Source organism: Ictidomys tridecemlineatus, chromosome 6 (assembly GCF_052094955.1).
Source record: "Ictidomys tridecemlineatus isolate mIctTri1 chromosome 6, mIctTri1.hap1, whole genome shotgun sequence".
NCBI classification, from domain to species: domain Eukaryota; kingdom Metazoa; phylum Chordata; class Mammalia; order Rodentia; family Sciuridae; genus Ictidomys; species Ictidomys tridecemlineatus.
This window is the reverse complement of record NC_135482.1, coordinates 122,961,928-122,987,679: the sequence shown is the minus strand read 5'-3', so window position 1 is coordinate 122,987,679 and position 25,752 is coordinate 122,961,928. Positions and strand designations below refer to the sequence as shown.

The following is a 25,752-nucleotide window of genomic DNA, read 5'->3' as shown; positions in this document are numbered from 1 at the left end:
GAAGTAAGCAGACCCCTCTGAGCAGCAGAGTTCTCCCTGAAAACATCCTGTCCTAATTTCTGCACCTAGAAAACCTGCCAAGAACAGCTCAAATATTTCTGTGTTCTCAAGAGTTGCCTGGAGAGCTAGCCACTATCATTGGTGAGTTGTGTACCGGCAAAACCACAGTGATTTGCGGAAGGGGTTTCCAATCCAACAGATGAAAGAATAGCCCAACCCTCTTTCAGAGAAGCAGCAGGAGGGAATACAGATCACACAAGAGAGCAGGAAGCTCACATTCCACACCCAGCACTTTCTAGCTGAGTATTAACAGCAAATTACTTAACTTCTCTGAGCCTTGGGTTTCTCATCTTTAATTGGGAGTAATTATAACTGCCCTACCAGCCTCTGAGGGTAGTTGCAAAAGAGTGTTGCAAATGCAAATCACAATAGCAGTGGGAGCTTTATTATTATTATTATTAATCCTAAAAACAATCTTGCAAGACAGGCAAGGCTCAGAGTCATTCGTATTTTATAAATGAGGAAAGAGGTTTGGCTATATTAAAATGATTCATTTGGTGTCATAAACTGCCTGGAGGAGGAACAAACCAGAACCCAGGTCTTCCAATACTCAGTCTTATGTTATTTTCCCTACAATACAACAAGGGGAGAGAAGGTAGTGACCTTCAAATGACATTTTATTATTTCTGGTTGATAGATTAATGTAACCAAAGACTATTGACAATTAGATCTTTTTTCCCTTCTATACCTTTATACAATGTACTCAAATTTGCTTCTATAATAGTTTTTATTGAAATTATATATAGCTCTAGTCTATATATAAGATCTTGTAGCCCAATGACCAGAAAAGACAGAAGAAAGTACACCAAGTAATCTTGTAAACAAGTAAACAAGTAATCTTGTAAACTGCTTTTTGAGAGTAAACTTTCTAAAGTCCTTGTACCAAGTGATACCATAATTTCATATATATGGTATATATATATATATATGAGTATTAACAGATATATATATATATATATATATATCCAAACAACTATAGACATACACATGTACAATTCAAATGTATATACATATATATTTGATTTTTGATCCAGTTTATGCTAATTGCAAAAGATCTGTGGTTTATGAAAATCCTCTCTAGCTGGATAAAGGGAGGATCAGTCATTTATCTGGACATGATGCCCAGCTCTTAGTTGGTGCTTAATAACTTATGTATTGAATAAATGGGTTGTTTAGTAAATCTGGGACTATTGATTTTAAAGGTATAAAAAGGATATGGATAAGGTCTAGGCCTACTCCTGGCTAAGTCATTCACTAACTATGAGATCCTGGTTTCTTCATTTAATCTCTCTAGATTTCACTTCTTCTGTAACATAAAAGCAATGGCCAATAGGTCTCTGCTCAAATGTCAGCTGCAGTTGGTTGGTGGTAGCTGGTAGAAAAGAGCATAGGGCTATGGTCAGGCTCTGGGGAGGACAGCCCAGATGGAATGATATTGTCTTCCTGGGCACTGGTCTTGGCTGGAAGTTTACATGCTGGACATTAGCCATCACTGGACTGAGTCATCTCTCAGACCTTTTAGCTTTATGAATCAAGAAGGGTGCTTGCATTGGTGGAAGCAGAATTTTAGAATTAACTCACTTAGCTCTGTGTAATTTCTGTTTTATGTCAGAAGCTTCTTTTCTCATGGTCTTGGGATCCAAGAAATAAAAGAATCAGAGACTTTTACTCTGGGCCATAACCAGTGCTACTTTATAGGCTCAGAAAACTCCCTGAAAGTTCTTCCAGCATCCTTAGGAAGTAAAGAGAGTTGATTGCTTAGCACAATATTAGTTTTCTACTTTATGGAGAGAGTCTTTTGAGTCATAACAAGTACAATTACTTGCTTTAGATCATTTGTAGGTCTTGGTGTATAATTTAGGTCACTTAACTTGTTCATGTTTTCTTTGCCCATAAAAGGAGCTATGACTCAGTCAGTACCTTAACAAGCTCAGTATCAGTACTTCACCACCTACATCCTCTAGTGTCTCCAGGGACCTCTATCCTGCCATTGTTAAAAGGAAAAAAAAATGGGCCAGGCACGGTGATGCACTCCTGTAGTCCTGGGGACTCAGGAGGCTGAAGCAGGAAGATTGCAAATTCAAAGCCAGCCTCAGCAACATTTTGAGGCACTAAGCAACTAATTCAGTGAGACCTTATCTCTAAATAACATACAAAAAAGGGCTAGGGATATGGCTCAGAGTGGTTAAGTGCCCCTGAGTTCAATCCCCAGTAACAAAAATAAAAAAAGGAAAAATGTGAATGAACTAAATTTAATAGCACTTAGTTGAACAAATCAGGACTCTAAAATAGGGCAACCCTATTTTCAGAACCCAGAATCCAAACAAATGGATGTGGTCAGGACAGAAAATGAAAGTGACATATGGAGTCATTTTAATTGGCTACAGCTTGGATGTGGTTATGACTGTAGCTCTAGAAGTCAGAAGGTCTAGATTTTAGTCCTGGCTGTGTGGTTGAGTAGCTGGGAGATCCTGATTTCCTCATTTAAACTCTCTAGTCTTATTTAAATCAGCTGGGTCTTACAACTGACTGAGCTCAACTGCCTTAATTGAACCTCAGCTATCTGTTACAGGATACTGAGTTCTTTAACGTTGGGCACACAGAGAAGTGCATCATTAGGTGATTTTTGTCCTTATACCAATACCCCTAAATTAGGATTTCATTGGTTTACATACAAAGTTAGGTTGCAATTGAATATAAGGACTCAAGTACAGATGCTTCCTTGGGCCAAATTTAATTACACACCATGATGATGGACTTGCTGTCACTGGCAAATATTCTCTGTGGCTTGGCCCCCAAGAAATGCCTGGTTTACTCTTTATTACCTCCCCACGACTCTCACCATTGAAACTCTTTTCCAGATGGCTTGAGCTGAACAAAGCCAATAACTTCCTAACTTTCCCTACTCAATATTCCCTTATGCGGCCATCTTAGCAAAAGAGGCAGCTTGTGAGGAAACCTCTGTTAACGCCTGTCCCTTCTCCTTTAATTTTATTTATTTATTTGGTGCTGGGAGTTGAAGCCAGGAGGGTCTTATGATTACTAGCCAAGCACGAAGTCTTATCCCAACCTTCCCCTTACCACTTTAAACATCAAATTGAGGCTGGGGTCCTTGGGCAGTGATGTGTCACTTAGAACAGAACCACTTTTTGAAATGTGCAAATACTTGAAAATAGCATCACTGGAAGTAGCAATAGTCACGATGAATAGAAAAAAATATAGGCCTGGAGTTGAATCACAATTTGGTTTTACCATTCATTAGCAGTGTGACCTGCTTTCCTTGTGAATAAAACAGGCAGAATGAAGACAGCTGCGAAAAATAAAGGACAAAATATTTATCAAGTGCCACTTACAATATCTGTGCTATTGCAGGGATCCAACATGGGCTAGTTTCCTCCTCCAGTTAAAAAAAAATTCACAAATAATAACTTCAAAATGTTGCACACCAGAAAAACCCCAAAGCTTAAAGCTCCTGAGGCATTCAAGATTGTGTGTGTGTGTGTGTGTTGTTGTTGTTGTTGTTGTTGTTTAGAAATTCAAGTTATAGTGGGGATCATCAGAGGCCTCTAGAACTCTTGGGACTGGACAAAGGGAGAGAGCAGAAGGGAAAACCTTTTCTAATAAAGCACCAAAAATATGAATTAATATGAGAAACAAAGGTAAACAATGTGAGCCAGGTGTGGTGCTAGAAATTCTCTTGAATGTATAAATGCTCCACTTAGAGGTAATTAATGGAGAGTAGGAAAAGTTATAGCCTGATAGGGAACGCAGTGCGGAGGGTGAGCCCTCTGTCGGGGTGGCTGCCTAAGCCCAGAGACCAAAAGTTTCTGGAGTGTCAAGCAGACTTTCTGATATGCTCCTGCCCATGCTACAGCAGGTCTGATTGGCCTGAGGGGTGTGTCCCTGAGTTGGGGGATGAGCTGGCCCAGCCCTGGTTCCTGTCTGAGGATGGGGCACAGAATCCACAGGCTGAGGCTGAGCAGGAGCAAGGGTAGATAGAAAGAATCCTGGCTCAGCATGAGATCAGGCTCAGTCCAGGCTGCATCCCTGATTCAAGGTCACCTTGTTGATCTGTTGTTTCCTCATCTATACAGGAAGGGATGGGATTCAGTGTTAATAACCCTTGGCATGAAGGTTCTATGGAATTTCCATAAACCTCAACCTGCTGGGGACCAAATTGTAGAGAGAATTGAGGGGTCCTATGCATTCCTGACCCTGGCCTCTGATCTTATTTCAACAGAACCATCCCAGACTGTTTTGAAGATCAAAAACTGAGTCTCAGAGTTGTCATTATTGTACATGTTTTGTATTTAGCAAATTCTCAATAAGAGCCGACCTTCTCACTGAACGCCACAAACATCAGTGGACAAATAGGCAAAGTGTAATCCTGGTTGACTTCGTGGGAGAAGATGCATTAGAACTGCAGTCAGCGACTTCATGGGGCAGGTACTATGGGAAGCTTCCTTTCACAGCTGGAGGGTGGAATTAGGTTGGTGGTCTCTGAATGACAACTAGGTGTATTGACAGCCTTAACATCCTCCTACCCTTCTACTGGGGAATTCTGCTTTCTCCGTCTGTCATGGGAAATAAAATGACTTCTGACAAAGATTTCATAGAAAAGACTCACTGTGTCCATCAGTGAGTCCCATCAGAGGGACTCTGTGCCCCGCATCCTAAGGGAGGTCTGAGAGAGCAAACCACCGCCCCAGTGCCCTGGTCTGGGATAGGACCCCAGTGGGAGAATGACTCACAGTGACACCAGACAGATACCCAGACCCAGGGGAGAGAACTCTGGGGCCTTGGTGTCTACTCGTCCTGCCTCCACCACACCTGATATTAGACTATCTTCAGGATGGAGAATGTTCTAACAGATGTGGATAACCTCTTGCTCCTGCTTTCCTGAGTTGTGGGCTGCAACTCATATTTGCAACACTTGAGATTCAGTATTATATGAGGGAAAAAACCTATAACAGGATATGGGTAGCAGAATTCTGTGAGATTTTTATCATTTTCTTTATACATCTTTCTCTTTTAGTTTATCTTATTCTGCACATGTTGTTTATATAACTGTATAAACTAAAACCATTTAAACATTTGAGTAAGTTTAGTTTTTTTCCCAACTATGTGTTGTCAATTTCCTAAATCCATATAAAATCCACTTGAGAACGATAATACTTCCCATTCTTTAATATTTCCACACAGAGGGCTGGGGTTGTGGCTCAATGGTAGAAGGCTTACCTAGCATGTGTGAGGCACTAGGTTTGATTCTCAGTGCCACATGTAAATAAATAAATAATAAAGGTCCATCAACAACTAAAAAAATTTTTTTGAAAAATATTTCCACACAGAAAGCTTACTCAAGGTAAAACCAAATACAAGAGAGGTTTATACTCCACATTAAACTTCTAGTCACATTTTTAGAAAATATTGAGACTAAAAAGTATGAAAAGTAATAATTACTTTATTTCAAATACAATGTTATTATAGACTGTTGATATAGTGATCATTAACTGATTCTAGCATCAGTGCTTCAGCTGAAAATCAAATCTTCACTGCTTCACAAACTTTTAAGTCACTTTTCCTCATCTTTTATCAATAAAACTTCATTTGCTCACTGATAACAGGAACAATCATATGATTTGTAAGGAGAAAGTAAACCTGAGCAGTTACTATACAAAGTATTGGGTAATTTCTCTACTTCTCCCATTTAATATTATATTATACATAAATGCTTTTATAGCCACAAACCCCAGGAAAATGTGAACACTGGAATCTACAGGATGTAAAAATTTACATTTCCTTTTGCCTTTCTTGTGAGTGAAAGCTATTCATGTGTGTTGCCCCAATAAATGGTGGACTTGGGCCTGTGCCCAGTCTTGTTAGGATTCTAGCACAGGTCAGAGCGGGCCACTGTAAGGATGGACAACTTTGCCCTCTTGGAGTTTCCATCACATGTCTGTCCCCACCCCAAGCCTTCAATATCCCCCTCATTTCAGCTTGCAGGTGATTTGATTTCATGGGAGCAACTTGGGTGGGCACTGGAGGAACCTGAGCCTACAGAGATGACAGAAGGCTGTGCAGGCCAGGGGCCCAGGGTTTAGGTCAGGAGTAAGGGTCCCCCTTGCCATCCTTCTCTTGCTACCTGTGGTCAAACGGATGCCATTTAAGAGTTCTAAGTCTAAGAGGCCTCAACAATGTCATCAACAATACCTCAACAATACTCATTCAGCAAGAATTTGAGTGCATCCTCTCTGGGAGGCAAAGGGTCAGGATGAAGAGAGGGAGGTAAATACCTGTGGGTCTCTTCAAGTTCGGTGGAAGAGCTAGTCACCACTCAGGCAGCTTGCAAGCTGTGTAAGTGACAAATACTGGAATGGGTGGCCTTGCCCCAGGCTAGGGAGACCAGGGACCAGTGGGAGTTGGCCAGTATGTGGGAGGAGTCTAGGTAATGGCATGTTTTAGAGGGAAGTGGTGAGCTCTGTACAGTGCATAGCAACAGGACACCTGGTACACAGGGGTCACCAACACACCTCTCCTCTCTCCCTCTACCCCATTGGCATTCCATCCCAACACCTCTGTCCCACACTAACATCCATAGACCTGAAGCCAGTGCCTTTGTGCAAGCGCCCGCATAGAAGTGCCTACTATGAGAGGGGTGGTCCATGTCTAAGACTGCTCTCCAGACTCCAACAAGTCAGATGGAGGTAGCAACCTAAGAGAGAAGGAAGAAAACAAACTATTTTTACTGAGTTCCTGGAACACTGAACAGATTTAAAACTGCTTTGTCCTGGTGCCAGCCCAGGAGGGGGGACATTTTGAATTGGAGGTTGTGAACTCTAGGCAGTCACCAGGAACCAGAGGGAGTGGAAGAAAGGAGATAGACCTCTCCCACTATTATATTCTCCTTCCATTGCTTTCCCTCCTCTCTCCCCCACCATTTTTTTAAAAAATGTGGTGAAATACATATGACATAAAATTCACTACCTAAACCATTTTTAAGTGCACAGTTCAGTGGTCATGTCATTAAGTACATTCTCATTGTTGTACCTCCATCACCACCATCCATTTCCAGAACTTTCCATCAAATTTTTTTTTTTTTTTGGTAGTCCTGGCAATGAAACCTAGGACGTCATGTGTGCTAGGCAAGTTCTGTGTCACTGAGCTACACCCCCAGACCTTATCATCTTCTTTTTAAAAGCTCTGTCAGTTTCTTTCTTCCCTGAGGCACTCAACTAGTCACGATGAGACTCATTTAAAATTGCCTGTTGTAGGAGGATGGGAGGGAAAAGTGGGAGGGAACAAAGGAATTATGAACTGCGGTCAATTTCTATGCATGTATGGGTAGTAAAGTTTGAATAAAATTAAAATAATTTGTTTTAATTGCCTTGTTGAATTCACTGAAAATAATCTGCAAAATCTTTCATTTTGAAACCTGGAAAGGGAAGTCTTTTTCCTTTGGAAAAAAACCCTGCCAGTGAATTCATGATAAGTAGCTTTCCGCTTGTATCTGGTTTTTGATTGACAATTATTTTTCCCTTTGAGAAGGACCAGCTCTGAGAGATACAGCTGTTGGGGTTGGGATATTTATTCTTTACACCACACAGGCCCAAAAGAAGGACTGGGACAACACAACTCCTATGTGTATGACAGAGGACTTGCTTGACAAGACAAAGACCCAAAGAGGTCACCATCACCTAGGAACGCAGAATGTGTCTGTCCATTTGTTCAAGTCTTCTTAAACAAAGAAGGTTGAAAAACAACCTTCTTGAGGTCGATAAGGATGGCTATGACTATGTCTAGTGGGAAGAATGACAGTTAAGGCATAATTTTACTAATGTATAGTAATTGTTCATAGAATTGTTGGAATGTCCACAAGATTCTGCAGATCACTGAATCACTTGTAAGATCACAAATCCATCCCTCAGCACACTCACTCATGTTCACACACACACACTCACACCCGTTCTCACACACATTCACGTGTCACACACCCTCCATGCCGCTGCTTGCCACACATCTTTGCCTGTACCGTTTCCTCCACATGAAAGGCTGCCCCAATCCTCTTCCCTCTCTGGTGATTTCTTCTCCTTTACAGGTCTGTATTGGTGCCACTGGGGCACTTCTCTCCCTGGGCCAGGTTTCCTGTGCAGTGCCGTCTCTGCCTTTACATTTCCACTGAGGCTGCACTTTGGAGCTTCCTGGAGCAGGGACAGATTGGCGCGTGGGTGTTTAGATGGGCCTGATACCTTGTGGTGGCATTCATGGTGCTGGTCTGGAGGCTGCCTTACACAGCAATGTCTTTTTGTTTTCCCTTCACCTCCTCCTTGCTGTACAGACTCATGGGCTGGCAAGTACCTTTCCACAGGTCAGAGTTGTCCTTGGCAGTGAGCCTTCCAGAAGGTCTCTGGAGCGGATGTGTTTCTGAACACTTCAGGCTCTGACACTTTGTGCTCTACTTTCTTTCCAGAACCACTCCCTTTGCAAAACTCTGCTTAAAACAAGAGGAGTACAAAGAGGTGGGCCCTGCCTTCCTTGGGCCCAGCTCCGCTCTCCATAGGTGCACAGCGAGGGCCCTTTGTCTGTGATGGGACAGGCTCAGCATCAATGAGAAAGGCGTACAGTGTGGGCCCATCCAAATATTAGCTGTGGACATTTTCCTCCTTTGAAAACATGAGACGCTCTGTACTCAGAGCCCTGCCCTCCAGAGAACACAATCGCTTCTGTTTTTCTTTTTCCAGTAGATTGGAGCTCGTCATTGGCAGCTACCTTATCTTCACCATGCCCCAGGTTTGGGAAAGTCAGCACTTAGAGACTCTTTAGGCAATGTCTGCTTCCCACTGGTCTTCTCTGCCTGGGCCCCCAACCACACAAGGGAAAATGGGGAGAGAGAGGAAAACCAATGCCCTGAGGGCCCACGGGGATCCCTGGAAAGCAGGGAGTCTGGGATCCACCCAGGGCTCATCATGCCTGGGGCAGGACAGGGGTGGGCAATGGCCCTAAACCGATTCAGTACGTTTTACCTATTGCACCTGGAATTTGGATGGTTCCAAGATGCAACAATCATCTGTGACCAAAATCAATATTTTTCATGTGGCTGTATCTGATAATACAATGAAGTTCAATTTATTAAATTAGAAAAATGTTGCACAACAAAAGGCAACATTGAGTCACGATTTTCTCTTTTCTAAAGTGGATCCAACTGAAGCTAGATTGTGGCTTGTAGGGTTTGATTGTCATTTTCTCAGGGTGGATTTTAAGGCCAAATTGACCAGTGTGCCAAGAAAAGCCAGATTCCTGTCCAGCCCGGTGTATCGTCTTAATTGGGTCGCATTCTTATTCTCCGGCTGGGCTGTGGGCTGATTACAGGACAGCAGGCTTTTGTCCGTGTTGGAGCATGAGCTTCCAACACAGATTTTAACCAGCAAGCTAGTGTGTGCCTTTTCCCACTGGAGCAGTTATGCAAGAAACTCGATTTAAATGGTTTTCACACCCTGTTTAACCTGGAAGTAGAAACAACCAAATGCCCATCACCTGATGAATGAACAAACAAAACATGGCAAATCTATACAATGGAAAGGAACAAAGTACTACTGCTACTTGTTGCAATGTGGATGAGCCTTGGAAACATTGCAATAAGTGAAAGAAGAACAAATAATATACAATTTCATCTATATGAATGAACATATCTGTTGAGACTGAAAGTAGAATAGGGGTACTGGAAGTTGAGGAGAGGGGGATAATGAAGAATGGTTGATGAAGGTTATGAAGTCTCTTTGTGAAGTGACAAAAATGCCCTTAAAACTGATCCTGGTGATGGCGGAACAACTCTAACATACTAAGAACCACTGAATTATACACTTTAAACAGACAGTTTGTACGGTAGGCGATCCTTATCTCAATAAACCTGGTTCTTTAAACTATAGAGCTTTTATGGATCTGGATGTACAGACCCATTTAAAACAATACAAATCAAAATAGCAAATGATTACTCTCTTTAAGGAATCTTTTTATTTTTAATGTGTGGAAAAACAAAAATCTTACTTTTCCATCTCTGACTCCCACTTGGCCAGAAATGTGTTATATAAGGTTAAGGCTCAAAGTAAGAGGGTAACAAAAATCCAAATATATCAGAAGTGGCAATAAATATAAAAAAACTAAATTTACCAGTTAAAAAGAAATTTTCCAGGCATGGTGGTACATACCCATAATTTTAGCAACTCAGGAGGATTGCAAATTCAAGACCAGCTTGGGCAATTTAGCAAGACCATGTCTCAAAATAAAATAAATAAATAAGTAAAAAGGATCGGGGATGTAGCTCCGTGGTAGAGCACCCCTGTGTTCAATCCCTAGTACTAGAAAGAGAGAGAGAGAGAGAAAGGGGGCGGGGAAGGAAGGAAGGAAAGATGCCAAACCTCCCAAATTACCATTTTTTGTGTTCCATTCATTTTCATATTTACATCTCTCCTCTACCCCTGACCTCAATCAACTCTGGGTCCCCAAATTCTGTATCTAAGTTCACACTTAACTTCCCTATTTGGAAGAACAGTAGGCATGTCATTCAGCACGCTCCTTCTGATGCCACACTGCACAAATGTAACATGGTCAAACAAAATTGTTAATCCTGTCCTCAAATCTGGGTCTTCTTTAAAATTTATGCTTAGTTGCAGATGGATACAATACCTTTATTTATTTTTTTACGTGGTGCGGGGCAAGCGCTCTACCACTGAGCTACAATCCCAGTTCTCAAACCTGTTTCTTAATTCCCTCAGGTTTCTAGATGTCGGTAAATGCTTTCAACATCTTCCCAGTTGCTCGAGGCATCTGCAGTCCTCATTCTTCACTATTCCTCCACAACCAGCCCATCAGCAAGTTCTACCATTTTATCTCTCAAATACTTTCTAAATCTGTTTATCTCCATTTCTGTTGCTACTATTCAATTCCTAGTCCTCCATGATTTCTCTCACTGATCCCCCTGCAGGTCTATCCAATATCTTTCTTACCGCTGTGCAAACTAGTCCCTACACAGAAGACTGAGAACTCTTAAAATGATAAAATATGCTATATAATTAATATTACATACATTATATTTTGTAGTATACATTATATTTTGTAGTTTACCAAGTCCAATAGTAGAATGATACTTGTAAATCTCCTCCCCTTGATTGAAGAATTAGCAGAACATTCCTGCAAAAATTAAATCTGAATATATTACTCCCCTATTTAAAACCTCTACTGGCTCACATTACACTTAAAGCACAATTCTGATTCCTTGCTTCTCCAAATTCCTTCTGTACTCTTCAAGCCTCACTGAGTTCCAATCACATTGACCACCTTTGTGCTTCTACAAGATGCCACAAGGCCTTTACACTCATTGATGCCTCTGCCCTAGATCTTCAGCAGACTGGTTCTTGTGTTGTTCAGGTCTCAGTTCAAATATCACCTTCCCAAAGTGATCTGCATCCACCACTTTATTTCAGGAGTATATGTACGAGTCCCATTTCATTTTCTTAGTGCACTACTGATCACACTATCCAAAGGCATCTTATTCATTTTGTTTATTTTCTGTCTTTCTCCTATAAGCTCCATGAGAACAAAGAGCTTGTTTTTCTGGTTATTCCCAGTTGTAGCCTTAATGTCTAAGACATAGACATTTGAGGGTGCTCAATAAACATTTGTTGAGTAAATATGCAAACCCATATATCTGAACTAAGTTGTAAATTGTGCCTAGTGGTTAACACTCCCTTGTCAGTAGATTTTTCTTTGGGTCCTTTGTTTTAGAGCTCATGTGCTTCTTTTATTAGAAATTAGTCCGGGTGATTGATCCCAGAAACTTTGAAAATGTTCTAGAGCTAGCATATTATTCCAGTATCCTCAAATCTATGTCAGTTGGGACAACTTTAGGTTTATAAAGAAAACCTACACTCTCACTCTGGAGAGAGGTGAATAGATGGACCACATTCTCTTTTGTAAGTGACTTCTAGGACATTGGCCAGGCTATGTATTTTTCTGTAATTCTTCTAATGAATTGAGCCAAATTGTAAAGATTCTAGAGCATTTTTGGGTTTTCCTGTGGGTCATTAATCAATTACACATTGCCTTCTCTACTCTCACACCTGCCTAAACTGTAGGTTATTTCAGATCATGAAACAATCTCACATTGCCCAACCTTCTAATAATCCTACTCAGTGGCTTGAGGTTCCATGTCATAATTTCAGATACCAATGTTGTGCCACATGCTGAAGTTATTCTTAAATTCCAATGTATGTAACAGCTACCTGTTATTTTGGTTAAAATGCAGATTTCTGGTCTCTAGCTCCAATTTGGTAAGTTTCAGGTAGAACCTGGGATTTGTACCTTTTGATTTCTACCACATCAAACATAGGAGGTCAGCCAACTCTCAGAAGAGCCTGCAGGGAACTGGCTGATACTTGTAAGTGTTCAGGACACACAGCTTCCTTTCTCAGTCGGGCCTGGAGGACTGCCCACCACCAGAGGAAAACTTTAGTAACCCTGGTGCCCCCAGGTTGTCTGCATGGTGGATGTCAATTATCTTTTCTCAGCCCCCTTATTACAACAAAATTTCTACTCTACATAATTGCTTCTTTAAAAATTACATTGCTATATCTTGCCAAAGACTATTTTCAATAGAACTTTTTTTTTTTTTAAGAAGCAGTTTAAGTGTATAGAAAAACTGATCAGAAAGCATGGAGCACTTCCCTATGCCTCTCCCTTCCTTTTTCTTTTATTATTAACATCTTACATTACTGTGTATCTTTGTTAGAATTATGAACCCATCCTGATGCTTTTTTTGTTCGTTGATCCTTGGTTCACATGAGAGTCCAACCTTGGCATGGTTCCTTCTGTGGGCTTTGACAAATGCTTGATGACAACAATTTGTCATCACAATATCACACAGAATAGTTCCACTGCCTTAAAAAATTCCTATTCACTCCCCTTCTCTTTCTCCAAAGACTATTTTTAACAGATATTCTTAAAGGATCAAAACTAGTTTCATTCTTCATTTTCTTGTTTTTGTCACTATCTTTAATCTCAAAGCCTACATTTGGATCTGTCCTTGAACTTGATATGATTTATTGGATGGCTACCCCCACCATATGGGTATGAATAGCACCTGAAAATCATCTCACTGAGCCCCTGGCCATCAGCTGGGTCACATTCCAGAGCTTCTTTGGCCTGCTGCTGTGTGTCTTCCTTGAAATGCCTCAGGTCCTCCCCATACCCGACACAGTCAGGGTCTGCCAATGGCTCTCTCCTCAGTGCTCAGAAAGGAGGAGTCTTTAAGGTGCTGGAGTTTTATAATATCTACTGGCCACTGGCCAAGGCTGAGTCTTCTTTATAGTATCATATTCCCAAAGAATTGTATAACTAGCTACTGTTTCCAGGCCAACTTTAGGGGCTAGCAATAGTCTTCCTAAAACTTCTGGCTGCAGGTGGGTGAAAAGTCCCCACCCTGCCTGGGCATTGTGAGGGTCCCCTAGAAGGGACAGTCAGTCACACACATGCTTTGGAATGACTTCTAAGGCAGCCTTATTTCCCATGCTGACCCGGTACTGTGGTTTGGAGGTGGCTTGTCCTCCAAAGGTTTGTGTGCTGGAAGCTTGGTCTTTGGTGTGATGGTGTTGAGGTGGTGAAATCTCTTAAGAGATGGGGCCTCATACAAGGGATTGTTTCACTGGGGGGACTGCTTCAGAAGGGATTGATGTAATGCTCTTGGAACCCGAGTTAATTCCCAAGAGAGCAGGTTGTAATAAAAAGAGCAACCTTGTCCCCTGAATCCCTTTGGATTTCTATCTCAACATGTAAACTCTTCATCCTGAATGTACTCCCACCATGATGCCAGGTTGTGGTAGAGCTCCTCACCAGAGCAGAGGAGAGGCTAGCACCAAATGCTCCTTAAGCCTCTAAAATGATGAGCTAACTAAACATCTTTTCTTTATGCATTACCCACCCAAAGGTATTTTATTATAGCAACAGAAAACAAATTAAGACACTCATTACACACAGTATTGGTTTCTGAGTCTGCTCATTCTCAATAGGTAATTTGCAGGGGATCCTACCCTCCAGCCTCCTTTGACTTTTTTTTTTTTTTGTACCAGGGATTGAACTTAGGGGCACTCAACCATTGAAAAACATCTCTGCCTTATTTTGTATTTTATTTAGAGACAGGGTCCATGCTTAGTTGCTTAGCATCTCACTATTGCTGAGGCTAGCTTTGAGCTCTCAATCCTCCTGCCTCAGTCTCCCAAGCCACTGGGATTACAGGTGTGTGCCACTACACCTGGCTCCTACGACCATTTTTATAATCAACAGTATAAGAGACAGATGAGTTGTCTTGGCTCCTGGATAAAGAATCTGACCAGATTGGATTGTGAAGTCACTGTGGATGTTATCTACCAGCAAGAAGGAAGAGAAGAAAAGAGAAGATGACTTTCAAGTTTCAGATCATACTGATACTTTGAAACCTATGGGCATGTTTAATTTTTTTAATAGAAAAAGACCGAATAAAGAAATAGTAAATTAACAGGACATGGTGGCACATGCCTGTAATCCTGATGTCTCGGGAGGCTGAGGCAGAAGGATCATGAGTTCAAAATCAGACTCAGCAATTTAGCAATGCCCTAAGCAACTCAGTGAGATCCAGTTTCAGAATTTAAAAAAAAAAAAAGTAGGAGTACTAAGGATGTGGCTCAGTGATTAAGCACACCTGGGTTCAATCCCTGTACCAAAAAAAAAGAAGAAGTTAGCTGGAGGGAACTTGTGAGCATTTTTTCCCCACACTAACAATGGTGCTTAGTGTCTGTTTCATTCTATTTGTGCTCTACTGAGACCTAGCTGGTTCTCCCTCCTTCAGTGTGTCTTCTCACTCTCTGCTGAGATCCAACTTGACATGATGTACCACCCAGCCAAAACCAGGACACTACCATCTTTCCCCCCCCCCCCCTGTGGGCTAATTCCAAGAACTCCTGCCTAGGCATCGTTTGGGTGATGCTGGAGTGCACCAGCAGGCTCTGGCCTGGCTGATGTGGCCCGAGGTCTTTTGTGACAATTTCCCTGACACAGTAGAGACAGTAGATGACAAATCCACTAGCCGAGATCACACCTATGAACTAGACCATGACTCAGGTATCCCAGAAGGTTGGCATGAGCTGGGCTCCTGGAGGGGGGGGGACACGCTTTTGCCCCAGCAGGTCTACCATGTCCAAATCCAGTCTGCAGCCACTGCAGGGACCTGGTGCAATGTGCACCCCTCCCCCCTGCTGGCCATTGCCCACTGCTGAGGGACGTCTCAGCAGCCTCCGATTCTCAGACTCAAAGTCTTGTGCATCTGGGCAGGAGCATCTTACAGCACCTCTCATTTCACGGATGGAAAGAGGATCATTCAGAGAATTGTAGTTACCATGGTTGCTGAGAGTCACCCGTCAGAATCTATATCATAAGGCAACGAAACCCGCTGAGGTTACAGACTCAAAAAATCATGAGGTGCTCAGTGGGTGCTAATCCCCAATGGTGAAGGGCTGGCTAAGCAAGAATAAAGTTTGCCTTTGGGAACCTCCCCTCCCTAGGTGGTGACTTGTCCCACTCCAGTGATATGCTGTCTGCCTTCCAAAGATGGAAGAGACCACAGGGAACTGACCCTTTGCGCTCTCTGCCTATACCCAGTTACTAATAGCCACCAGGACACAAGCCCTGAATGTAACAGAAAAGAAAGCTGGGAACATGTTTCCCCTTGCCATCAAAGAGAATCAGTCCACATAATTTTAACCATAAACAAGGATTTTCACCTTGTTTTTAAATAAGAGCTTTATTCAGATATACATCACTTGCCTTAAAACTCATCCTTTTAAAGTGTACCATTTAGGATTTTCAATATATTCATGGAATCATATAGTATGTGGGCTTTAGTATCTGGCTTCTTTCCCTTGACAGAATGGTGCTTTACATTGTGCCTTGTACTTCACTCCTTTTTAAGGCTGAATAATATTCTGTTGTGTGGATACGTCAGTTGAGTTTATTCATTTGTCTGATGATGGATTCATGAGTTATTTCCATTTTTGAGCTGTTGGGTATCATGCTGCAGTTAACATAGGTGTACAGGTTTATTGTTTTTTTTAATGGGGTCTGTTAGGTTGCCTTTTAAATGAGGGGCCATGTCACTAATTTTCACATGTATGGTTATATCTGAATATTCTAGAAATGTGACCCAGTCTCTTCCATGCTCTGAATTGGAGTGATGAATTGTGCACTGTTCCTGAACACCTTCTATATGCCAGATTCTCTTCTATGTACTAGGGATATACTGATGAGCAAGATAAAAACCCTACCCTTGTTGACTCCTACATCTCCCTTATCCTGCTCTGTCCCCTCTGCTCTGCCTTGGTGAAGCCCAGGGTGTAACTAAATCTTCTCTTTCTCTCTCTATTTTTTTATTTTTGTAAGTATGACAAGGACTTTATTAGTCAAGGTACAAAGCTAAGTTGCTATAATAAAGAGACCCAAGAACACAGAAATTTAAAGAAGACAAAGGTTTCTTTCTCTCTCATTAGTCTAAGGAAAGTCCCAGATTGGCCTGGGGCTCTGCTCCTAATGAGTCACCTGTCCCACCCCGACCCCCATTCTGGTTCCCTTCAGTTCAATCAGATATCAGGGTGGTCTATCTAAAATGCTAGCAATGACATGTCATCCCTCTACCTAAGCCCCCACAGTGTAGCCTATTCACTTATATGATAAAACCTGTATTTGTTGGGGCCCACATAAGCCAGGAACATTATTGCCCTGACCAGTTGAACCTAGACTCCAAACTGGAATTCCCACCTGCAGTGGAGTAACTTATAGTTCTTGGATTACTCCTTGCTGTGTTAGTCCTGAGGACTCCCTTTCCATTTACTCAAACAACTGCACATCCATTTCCTACCCTGCACCAGACACCAGGATTGTCAGTAAATGAGTCAGATGCCATTCCCATCCTCACTGTCTCTCTTCCAGAAATCACCCTTCTACTCAGGGCCTTGTAGAGTACATCAAAGCTTGCCTTCCTTCTGGAACCTTCCATGAACTGGTGGACACACCTCTCAGCTTAGATATTGCAGGAGGAGGCAAGAGAGTGGCAGATGAGCCCTTCTGTTCAGAGACAGATGAAGCTAGGTTCAGATCCCACCTCCACCTCTAATGAGCTATAAGATTTTAGCAAGTTATGCAGCCTCTGAACTGCAACCTCCTCCTTGTAGAATACACAAAGGGGCATGAGAAGTGTGCAGCACAATTTCTGGTTCATCTCAGCAAGCCTTTATGAAGCTCACATTTATTTTCGCCACTGCCTGAGCATGAATATACTAACTTTTCCAGTTGTGTTGTCACATTGTACTACTATTTATTTACACATTTTTCCTCTCCTACCAATCTGAGATTCTCAAGGGCTGTAATTATTTGTTAACTTTGGAATCCTTTGTTCCTGGCACATTACCTGAAAGTAAATCATTGGTTTGCCTTCCACTTATTATCTTAATTACCCCCCTGAGAGGCAGAGATCAAATCTCACTCCACTGGGCAGCTCTATGTTTCTCCTAGTATCAGGCAGGATGATCCCAGATACAAAGAAAGAATGAATGGTTCACATATGGGCCACATTCAGACACCTGAGAAACACTTGGTTTCTACCCACCTCCAACTGGTCTGCTTTCTGGGTGGTCTCTTCTTCCCCATACTGAGCCCTCAGACCTCCCCCTTCCACCGACCAAAGGACACACAGGCCCTGCTGGTCCATTCTGATTTGAGCCTCCATACATCATTTGACCTCTGGAATATGCTGGCTCCTTAAGGAGGGAGCCTGGGTCCTCGTACAGCTGTTTCCACTTCCAATTTCACACAGGTGGTCCCACTAACTTCTCTGCCATTAGAGAATTCATCAATTCATCTGCCAGTTGTTCTCAAATCTTTCTGCACAAGAGATCATCTGGAGGTCTCAAAAAAAATACTGTTGCCTGATTTCCACCCCATAACTGGTGTGACCTGGGCTTCAGATTTTTTAAACTTGCCGGGGATTTTTTAAATACACAGCAAAGATTAGGAGCCTCTGGGCTGAGTTCACAGAGTGTCCCTTGAGGTGACCCACCTGAGGATGGTCACTTCATCACCTCTGGATGTGTGATTCACGCAGAGAACCAAGTAGTTGTGGATCACAGAACTGAAATTAAAGAGACTCTTTTTATAATATCCAGGACCGTGGGCTGGCAAGTACCTTAAACACAGAAAGTCTATTTGGTGAGATGAGATAGATTTTTCCAACTTAGGATGCCAATGTTTATAAATCAAATAATCAAAGAAAAAGACAAAGGTGAGTTTTTTTTAAATTAAGGTTGCACTTGTCCCCAGCTTCCTGTGATCCCGTTCTGCTAACTAGAGGAACATGGGGAAGCTCACTTTTCAACACACCTATTTCATATAATGTGCTTTGTGAGAGATATTTAGAGAGATGGTCCTGGCTGCAGGGAGCTTACAGCCTAAAGGTGTAGACAGATCCCAAACAGTGATCAATTCTACAAAGCACTAAAAATAATACACCGTGGAGGCCTAGGGAAGAAGGAAAGGAATTTGGCCTGGAGGTCTCAGACATTAGGTACAGGTGTTTGTAGTGGTAGGAACAACCAGTGGAGGCAAATAGAGAAGGAGGCTGAGGTCAAAGGGGATCCTGCTTTCCTCTGTAGGCCACTGCAGGGTGTTGAAGGTCATGAGCAGAACAATGCCATGATTGCCCATATTCCTAAGAGATGGTGGGGAAGAGAGGCTGGATTCCGTGAGGCTACTGCCACAGTCCAGACCAAGAGCCTTAAGGACACTCTGACTAGGGCAGCAACTGTGGTAAGGAGACTTTAATTTACAATTTGTTTCAGCAAGAATTGGAACCCTACTATGTGTAAAGTGGGAGGCATAATGGAGGTAACCCCTCGAGTGTTTCAAGATAGCCATCATGTTCCCTGTGCTGTGGAATGTTCTTTAAGTATCACGATGTCCTCACCCAGCCCCACTGAGCAATTCCAGTGATGCTGCTGAGTGGCAGGGGTGGTGTCAAACGTAGCTGTGCACAGGTGCACAGGTAGAGATAGAGTGAGAATGAAAGTGATTTCTTCTGTGATTAGGTAAGTGTAATAGATATGGCTAGTTACCAGAAGGAGGTGGCTCTTCCATCCCTCCAAGGAGGGTGCCTTCTGGGGTGTGTATAATTGTCTTGGCCTAAACCAGTCATGAGAAACCAAGAGTGGGCAGATCATCCTTTGATTCCACAAGAGCTCCAGATTATGCACCTGCAAGGCCCATCTGAGTATGCGGGGGTCTTAGCCAAGGTTATCAGGGCTTGGATCCCATGATGAATCCAATTAGGAACATGTGACTAAAATGGCTTTTCCTTCCCAAGCAACATGTACCATCTAGGACTTCATTTATCCTCAATTGCCCAAAATATGTGTGATCACCTTTTGACAGATATTTTTGATCACATATTTGTGTAAGACAATCATGAGGCGACTTCAGTGAGGGGTCTAGTCACAGAAAATGAATCCACAGTAGGTAGGTTTTACCCAAAAGAGAATCACTACAGGATAGTCAGAGCTAACAGTACAGGTTGAATATACCTTATCTAAAATGCTTAGTACCACACGCAAGTGTTTCAGATTTTGGATTTTTAAGAAATTTTTGCAGTATTCGCATACATACAATGAGATCTCTTTGGAAGGGTACCCATGTCATAACATGAAATCCACTTATGTTTCATATTCACCTATACACACAGCCTGAGGTAATTTTTTGCAATATCTTAGTGCACCTGAAGTCTGACTGCAACCATGATGAGGTCAGGTGTGGAATTTTCTACTTGCCGTGTCTTGTTGACACTCAAAAAGTCTCATTTTGGAGCATTTCCGATTTCAGATTTTCAGATTAGGGAAGCTCACTTGACCTGTATTATATGAGGGTTAAAGAAACAGACTCAAGGTTCAGAAATATCTCCCGAAGCCAGACCTCAGAACGAGGCCACCATAAAAAGCTGCTGTCCCTCCCTGGATCTGGAAACTTCCAACCCCAGAACCACCCAATCTCTGCCTCCCTCTGAGCAGGAGTCAAGCTTCTCCCCTGGTCCCACAACCAAATCCCACCTGCTTCCACCTGCAGCCGCAAGTGGACACCCTGGAGCCCACTTCTCTGCTCCCTTTTATTTACTGGCTCAGCTTGGGACCTGCACTCAGCAACTCTGCTCAGCTGGAGCAGGAGGACTGCCACCTCTGCCTCCCTGAGGCCTCCCAGTTCTTACTTGAGGGTTCAGCAGAACATGAGTCATACTCAGGTCCCTAACTGCAGCAAGTCTGGAAATGGAGAGTTTCTAATCTGGTTTCTACAAAACAGGAGGAAAGGTGGAATGAATGCTAACCCCAGGGCACATCTCTATGCTTGGGCCCCTGTGGGTCAGGGGTGCCAGAGAGACCTTCAGACCAGTTCCCAGACTCGGGAGCCATGGCAGTCCTGTCTCACCACTTCTCTCTCCCCAGCAGGCGATCTGGCAGCCTGGACTGAACTATCTCGCAGAGACATAGGCATGTCTATATTCTACTCCCATCCAAGTACACTCAACTGACTCCTGCTCACTGCCTTTATTTAGTAGAGCCTCACTCAGCCTTCAAAATACAAGACTTATTGAAGAATCCCACTGTACCATGCTCATGAGGCCTCTGTCTACCTGAGCACCATGTCCTTATCACTTCATCCAAAGGCCTTAGTGAGTATGTAAGTTTAGTGTGAAAGGTCATTGATCACCCTCTAATTGTGCCCTGTATAATAATCTTGAACTCCAGTTCGATCCAGAGTCCTATAGAAAGAAATGGGATCAAATCCATTGCTCTTTTTGTATTCCTGACAGTTTTGTAGCTCAGTGCTAAAAATCAGAAAAGTCGTTCAGTTCCTATTCCCAGGAAAGTCTGTTTCCTATGTGGCAAAAGGGATAATAATACCAGCCCTGTCTCTGTGTGTGCATGATTTGCTGGACTCAAGATAAGAGCAGTTAATGTGCAGGAAAAGGTGCTATGATCTTTACTCTTAACTGTTGCTGAGTAGAAGTTCTCACTCCTTAATAATGCTGCAAATGAGCCTGAGAAATTGCCCCATCCAGCCCAGGGCCTTGGGTCTCACCTGAAGGGCTCCGTCTGCTCTGTGGAGACATGATTGGCTTGCACCTCTCAGGTAAACAGCTGAAGCGAAGCAAGTGATGCATGAAGCATGAAGACCGGAGACAAGACACCTAACATGTGGTTTGGGCTTGACTGCAGGAATTAATTAGAGTTGGCGCGAATGCAAACTTCTTGTTTCTGGGCTTTTCCAAAACAAATAAGAGTTGGCTAAGAGGGCCTTCCTTCAACATCTTGAAGTTGAGTTCTCCTTTTCTCCCTCTTCAGGGAGATTGATGAGGCAGCCATAAAGGCAGTTAGTCCTGGCAGACATGATCTTAACCACTATTCAAAGGGAGACCAGGCTAACTATGTGGATGGTGAAGCCATGCTTATGTGCTGATTGATGGGTTCAGAGAAGAGAGACAAAAACTATTAGGAAGCTTCAGCAGTTTCCCAAGATCACTCTTCTCACACCTGGAAGAAAGAAAGAAAAGATGGCTTAGTCCATTTTCTATTGTTATGACAAAGTACCTGAGGCTGAATTAGTTAAAGAAAAAAAGGTCACAGTTCTGGGGATCCAAAGGCATGGGCCAGCATCTGATGAAAGCCTGTGGCAGATGGCATAGTATGTTGGGAGCATGTGTGTGAGAGAGAAGAGGGAAAGTGTCAGACTCATTCTCACAATAACTAGCCCACTCTCAGGGAAACTACATTAATCCTTTCATGAAGGTGGAGCCCTCTTGCCTCTTAAAGCCTTACCATCTCTCAAGACAACCACTTAGGAGACTAACACTCAACATGAGTTGTGGCAGGGACAAACCACACCCAAACCAAAGCAGAAGGGAAACAGAGTTCAATGAGTGTTGGACATCTATTCCTAACCTAAACCCAACTTCACTCAAAATCATTGAGGTCTGTTCTGCATTTCAACAGAAAATATATTCCCTAGAAAAGTCAGTGTGGTATTGCTGAAGAAAGTACGACTGAAAGACGTACAAGAAAAACACATTGAGAACACTGAAATAAAAATTAGAGTTGCACAATAGTGAGATGACTGAAGCTTGGGATAACTTTGTGCCTAGGTCTGGGTTCCTCGTGCAGGCTAAGTACAAGAGAAGAACCAGATCCACTAGTCCTTTTGTCCATCCAGCCCATCATTGGTTTAAATTCATGGGGATAAAATTGTGATTCACCATGAATCTGAGATAAAAGAGCCAACTTTTAAAAAATCTGTTTCTATTAACTGCTCATTCCTACCTTTTCTATGCACATTCCACCCCCAGCCTTTGGTGCTAGAGATGGAACCCAGTATCTTACCCCATTAGGCAAGTGCTCTACCACTGAGCTGCACCCCCGGCCTCTATGCAAATTCTTACTTGCATACATAGCTGTTTTTCAAACCCTATGTGTGATTCATTGAAACAAAATGTGACGAAAGCACTTAGGAGTGGCCCCAAATATTAAAATCCAAAGGATAGGTAATAACTAGAGAAGAGCTATTAATTGGTTATTCAAGAAAAAGACCCTTGCTAGGGAGATGACATTTTTTCAGAGAAGTAATAAGGTAAGTTTGCTCCATGATTTATTCAGTTCTGGTATTTGGGGTATAAGAATGATCCTTGAGGCTATGTAGAGTTAGGTAGTTTAACAAAAATGTTACATATCCAAAATTGTCCCGTGGATGATGTGAGAACTTCAGGATACACCTCGACCAAAGCAGGCATTTGTGTACTTGGAAGGATTACTACTGAGTCACAAAATAGGTGGCAATTGCAGTCTTCTCTACTTGGCTCAGGGTTTGATATGAAGGAAAAAGTTGGTTTTCTGTTGATGTGAATTCTTAGGTTTCATCTGAGTCATATCCTCTTTTCGCCTCCCCAATTGAAGTCCCATCCCTACACATGGTTTTTACAGGTAGTTTTTACATATTTCAGTCTCAGTAAAAACAAAGCAGTTGCAAATAAGTCACAAGCTGCCCAAAGCAGGAAAGTTTCTTCCCTCCAAAAAAGCAGTAAACTAGATAATCCACAGCTCTGCATAGAATAACGAAGCCCTCCTGGCTTAATTAATTTATTTATTTTGAAACTTTTGTACTGGGGATTGAGCCCAGGGACACTTTACCACTGAGCCACATCCCCAACTCTTTTTTATTTGTTTTTAAATTTTGAGACAAGGTCCAAACAAGTTGCTTAGGGCCTCGCTAAATTGCTGATGTTGCCCTTGAACTTGAGATCCTCCTGCCTCAGTCTCCCAAGTTGCTGGAATTACAGGTATGCAATCCCAGATCCTGACTTATTTTAAAATGACAAGATGTCATGGGGTAGAGGAAAGACCAAGATTTCCTGACCGTCATGGCTTTTGTATACTTCCTAAAAGTCCTAGAGTTGTCGTAGTTGACAAACGTAGAAAAGTTAAATCCAGATAAATTGGTCAACTACAAACATAGAAAAGTTAAATCCAGATAATAAATAAAGAAAGGCTCTTCCAGAAGCTATTAAGAAAATGAGATAAGCCAAAGACTGAAAGAAAATATTTGTAGTTACACATTATCTTCCAAAGGAATACTATGCAAAATGCAAACTCCTACAAATCTGTAATAATAAGCAATCTGTTAAAAATTGGAACTCCAAAATCAGAATTTCATGTATGGCCAAAAGCACAGGAAAAATATTCAACATTATCCCAGAAGTTTAAGTTACACATTAAGCTATCTTCATATTCAGTGGGATGGCTAAAAGTGAAAAGATCAACTATATTGAATTCTGACAAAGATGCTGAGCAACTAAAACTCTCATACATTGCTGATAGAATAAAAAAAGGCATAACAACATTGAAAAATTAGACTGGTCTTCTCTCATAAAGTTAGACATAGACTTACAATATTACTATGGTGTTGCCCACTTGTTGAAGGCTTGGTCCCCAGCTTGTGATGCTATTGGCAGGTGGGCCTAGTGAAAGGAAGTTAGGTTAATAGGGGTAGGCCCTTGAAGGAGAGATTGGGGCCCAACCCCTCTTTGTCTCTTTGTTTCCCAGCAATGAGGTAAGCAGTTTCCTCTACCATACATTCTAAACTGTGATGTACTACTTTATCACAGGCCCAAACATAGACTGAAACCTCTGAAACTGTAAACCTTCCCCCTTTATAAGTTGTTTATCTCAAGTATTTTGTCACGTGACAAAAAACTGACTAGTACAATTACAACTCATTAATTCCATTTCTAGACATGGAAATAAAAACATATTTTCACAAAAAATATGTATGTAAATGTTCACAGAAGCTTTATTTTAAAAAGCCACCACTTTGGCAGGGAGGAATAGAACAATCCAAGTGTACATCAACAGGCAAATGAAGAAACTGGAACATTCACACAATGGAAACTATTTATTTATTTTAATTGCTCAGCAATTAAAACAAAACAAAACAAACCCTCCTGACACCGTTTCAAAAACATTATGAGGAAAGCAAAAGAAGCCAGACACAAAAGAGTTCATACCATATGACTCCATTTGCATGAAGTTCTAGAATTGGCAGACCTCACCTCTCCTGGTGGAAATCAGGTAAGTAGTTCCCCTGGGGCTGGGGGGAGGAGGAATTCTGTGCAGACAGCTCAAGTGAACCTCCCATTGTGAAGGAAATGATATGTATCTGGATTGGAAAGGGGGTAATAAGGGTGAACACATTAAAAAAAATCACTGAAGCATGTTCTTAAAATGTGTGCATTTCATTGAATGCCAATTAATTGGTTAACACAAAACAAAGTTTTCAGAATCAATCCCATGCAGGATGCTCTCTCCTCAAGTGGCAGGTTTTCATGTGGACTAGACAGAAATTGGTTTTGAGATTTAGCATATATCATAATAATATTAAACAAGATTCATTTTTATTTGGTTTTAGCATACTCATCTTGGAAGTCAGAAAGTTACTTTGATTGTTCAATAGTTTCTGGATTTAACTTCAAAAGTACTAACTTTAAGCATGACTTTAAATTTTCCATGCAACACTGCTATGCCTTAGAGGAACTGCTGATTCACTATTATAATTCTTCAGAAAAGGGTATTCTACAAAAAGAAAAATCCAGGATATTGCATTGTAGTGTTGTGTGTGTTTTGCCTCAATATATACTGTATTTTCTATTTGCAACAATGCTTTGAAAATATTTGCAAATACCAAGATATCAGCCATTTAAAATGTCTTTTATTTTTTGAAAAAGAAAAAGTTAAGAACATCAATTGACTTCTCTGGATCCTGCTCCAGCCAAATCAGACTCTAGCATCTCCTTCCATGTGTTCACCTCTCTGTCCCTGCCCTTTCACCATTAAACAAAAAGGCAGTCCATCCAGAAAGGGTGTCACATGTTTGGTTTTTTTTAAAAAACAAACTCATTTTATTTCTCCATCAACCTTTACAAATCACTTCAAAGGTAAACATGGCAAGTGATCAGAGAAAGGTAATTTTGAAACTGTAAACACAGCAAGGAAACTCTTAGGTGGTATAAGAGACAGCCGGGCAGTGGCTGTGACT

At 41.9% G+C, this 25,752-nt stretch overlaps 1 long non-coding RNA gene across 1 annotated transcript; it reads right to left on the bottom strand.

Annotated features, from left to right (window-relative positions):
• Window positions 1-5,503: 5,503 nt before the first annotated feature.
• LOC120888408 (uncharacterized) lies at window positions 5,504-24,873 on the bottom strand. Its single transcript, XR_013423282.1, has 3 exons — window positions 24,770-24,873; window positions 21,253-21,704; window positions 5,504-6,772 (listed from the first exon to the last, which is right to left on the bottom strand). It is a non-coding gene; the product is annotated as an uncharacterized LOC120888408 (long non-coding RNA).
• Window positions 24,874-25,752: the final 879 nt, after the last annotated feature.